At 34.1% G+C, this 3,776-nt stretch overlaps 1 pseudogene; it reads left to right on the top strand.

Moving 5' to 3' along the window:
- Nucleotides 1-1,055: 1,055 nt before the first annotated feature.
- LOC123847478 (DDB1- and CUL4-associated factor 13-like) lies at nt 1,056-2,336 on the top strand (annotated as a pseudogene).
- The last annotated feature ends 1,440 nt before the right edge of the window (nt 2,337-3,776 follow it).

The following is a 3,776-nucleotide window of genomic DNA, read 5'->3' on the forward strand; positions in this document are numbered from 1 at the left end:
GTTTGTCATGTAACTAAGCTATTGGTTTGAGCTTATGTGTGGCAGTTACCTTCTTATCAGTGCAAGAATAAGATGCAAATATTTGAATTTAATCACATGAATTTTTTTTTCTGATTTCAAATCCAATACTAAAGCACAGAGAAATAAAAATACATAAATAAATATTTTTCTTTAGTTTAAAGATTGGTCAAGTATATACAAAACATACTATATTATATGTAATAGGAGAAAAGAAAAATCAGTTAACCTATCAAAAGGAAAGCAGCCTCGTGCTCGCTTCGGCAGCACATATACTAAAAGGAAAGCAGCCTCCAAGCTAAGGTATGTTTGGATTCTTTCTCCATATTAGTAACAGCAAGCTGTCCTTCATGTCAAGGATTCATCGGACAAATGAAAAATGCCTGATATTTGGTGAATTTGACATTTCAAAAGGAAAAAAATAGAGATCTTAGGGCCTTGTTTTAGTTTCAAGGATTGAGAAAATATGCACAAAATACATCCCCTGACTAATCATAGCTTGTTATTAACTGAAAGTGCACAGATAAAACATTGGTTACATTGTGAGGAATCACATGAAGTGCATGATAGGAAAGCCAAGAACAATAATCCGTGTTAATATATATCTCTTTTCAAACTTTATCCCATATTTTAACATCATAAGAAAAAAGAACATTGTTTTCCAAAGTAATAGTACTTAATCATTAGATAGTGATATGTCGCATGTAAAAAATTAATCTACATATATATAAGATTACATATATAATCTTGTCATAACTTCCCAATATGTTAATGTGAGCAGCTCATCCTACTGCAGTTAATACAAAATTCACCCTCCATTTTACCATTTTGCAAGAGGCTTTAAAATTTTAAAAATAAAATACCTATTTAGAAGACACATAAAGAAATGTGTGGTCTATTGAAAGAGAGATAGGATAAGTGATCAGCTTTAAAATAATTAGGAAGGGTAACCCAAACTCAGAGGAAAGGCTTGGGGAGTCAGGAACAACTAGAAGCCAAAATGAAGGTGAACATTCTGAGCCAGAACCCGGACAACTATGTCCGTGAAACTGAGCTGGACTAACAAAGAGTTCAAAGAAACTATGATCCTATCTTACATCCTTTTCACAAGAATATGTAAGAGCTTTAAATGCTACCAAACTGGAACAGGTATTTGCAAAATCATTCCTTGCTTCTCTGGATGGTCACTGAGATGGAGTCAATTGCTTGGCAAAACATCCAAAGATCCTGGTTACTGTCGTTTCTGGGGCATGTGATGGAGAAGTTAGAATTTGGAACTTGACTAAATGAAAATATATCCATACATACAAGCACATGAAGATTTTGTACGAGGAATATGTACTCGCTTTTGTGGGACTTCTTTTTTTACTGTTGGAGATGATAAAACTGTGAAGCAGTGGAAAATGGATGGACCAGGCTATGGAGAAGAGGAGGAACCATTGCATACAATATTAAGAAAAACAGTGTATATGGGAATTGATCATTACTGGAAAGAAGCTGTTTTTGCCACATGTGGACAGCAAGTAGACATTTAGGATGAACAAAGAACAAGTCCTATATGTTCAATGACTGGGGATTCGACAGTATATAAGTAGTGTTAAATTTAACCCAATTGCAACATTTCTCTTGGGAAGTTGTGCTTCTGACAGGAATAGAGTACTATATGATGTGAGGAAAGCGACTCCCCTGAAAAAGGTCATCTTAGGTATGAGAACAAATACAGTTTGTTGGAACCCTAAGGAAGCTTTCATTTTTACTGCAGCAAATGAAGATAACAACTTGTATACTTTTGATATACATTCACAGGACACTCCTGTAATGGTACAGATGGATCATGTATCTGCAGTGCTTGATGTGGATTACTCTCCCACTGGGAAAGAGTTTGTGTCTGCTAGTTTTGATAAATCTATTTGTATCTTTCCTGTAGACAAAAGTAGAAACAGGGAACATGCAGGGAACATGAAACATGTTATCTGTGTAAAATGAACTAACAGCAAATATATTATGTGTGGATCTGATGAAATGAACATTCGTCTATGGAAAGCTAATGCTTCTGAAAAATTGGGTGTGCTTACATCACGAGAAAAAGCAGCCAAAGATTATAACCAGAAGTTGAAGGAGAAATTTCAACATCATCCTCATATAAAATGCATTGCTCATCACCGGCATCTACCAAAATCTACAGCCAAATCCAGGAACAGCACATCATGAAGGAAGCTCACCGACCAAAGGAGGTAAATCGTCTCAAACATGGCAAGCCTGGATCTGTGTCAATTGTGTCAGAGAAGAAGAAACACATAGTGGCACTTGTGAAATAATACTTGGTATTCCTATCAGTCCTGATGTATAATTATTTGTTACATTTTGATGTGTGGACTCCAAATAAAGTACTAGCTCTAGAATAATAAAAATAAATAAATAAAAATAAAATAATTGGAAAACAACAAAATAGAAAAAGAATACAGTAGACAATTTACCTTTGGGTAGTAAAATGGCACTCAAGGTCAGTGTTTGCAACAACAATTATTATTAAATAGGAAATATTTTAAATTTCTGCTTAATGACTTATGATCAGAACAATATCTGATAGTACATATTTTCACTTTTATTGATTAGTGTATGTATGTAAAAACATGGTAGTACAGGGGAAAAAAGAAAATCTATAATTTTCATAAGGTGTCAGAGTCATATTTAATTTATTAAAATATAAAATGGAAAAGAAATAACTAGGGATAGATTTGCAGTAACAATGAACTGAAGAGGATCACTTCAGAAACTGTCAGCGAGTGAAAGATTTTTTGTTTCAGCATTAAACAAATACTCTGTTCAAGGAACAGTTCTAGGTGATGGGGAAATCGTGAACAAGACAGATAGACCCCTGCTTGGAGTTCATATTCTTAAGGAGGGATGACAGATAATACACAGGCAAACAAGGAAAATATCATATAATCAATCAGGACAGAGAAGTGTTTTACTAATCCAGTAGAGAAGTGAGGGAATATAGATATTGGACTGGATATCAGAAATACTTTTGAAATAAAATTGATAGGATTTTGTACATAGATATATACAAATTCAAATAAATAGGGTCACAGAATGTGGTATGTTCGTGCATATTTTATAGACACAAGTAAAGAGACATAATTGAGCCCTTAAATTCTGTTGCTTTCGAAGTTATTTATAACCTTCCCAAAGCTCTATAGACAGAGAAAACATGTGATACAACTTGTGAGGTGGTTCTTTGCATCTACCTAAGTATTTAGATGCTGCCTCACTTCATTGTCCAAACAAATGTCTTCATTATTCCAATAGAAAACTTATTCATTGCGATCTTAATAAAGAGGGGTAGTGAGTTCTGTTTAGTACATAAGTAAAAAGGAAAATATTAGGTAGAGCATTCTTAAGAGTCACTGCATGGTCAAATTCACAAAATTAGCCACATCATTAATTATTTGCTGATATCCCAACCATGCATCAATACTTTAATTTTCAAAAATCCTGATGTATAATCACTAGGGGGACTTATGATCATCTGAAGAGTGGCCCGTGTAGCAAATCATCTTTTCTCTTTCTCTTTTGCACCTTAATATCTACCTCTGCTTTCTTCCTATCTCTTTCACTCTTCCTCATATGTTTTTCTTCCTCTTTGTGTGTGTGAGTATGAGTATGTGTGTATCTCTCTCTTTACATCTCCTCTCTCCATTTTTATCTTTCTCTTCTTTCTCACCCCTTCTCTGTATTCCTTAATATCATTAAGT

This window comes from Mirounga angustirostris, unplaced genomic scaffold (assembly GCF_029215605.1).
Source record: "Mirounga angustirostris isolate CCGP_5_RB_7025 unplaced genomic scaffold, mMirAng1.0.hap1 SCAF_2, whole genome shotgun sequence".
Lineage (NCBI taxonomy): Eukaryota > Metazoa > Chordata > Mammalia > Carnivora > Phocidae > Mirounga > Mirounga angustirostris.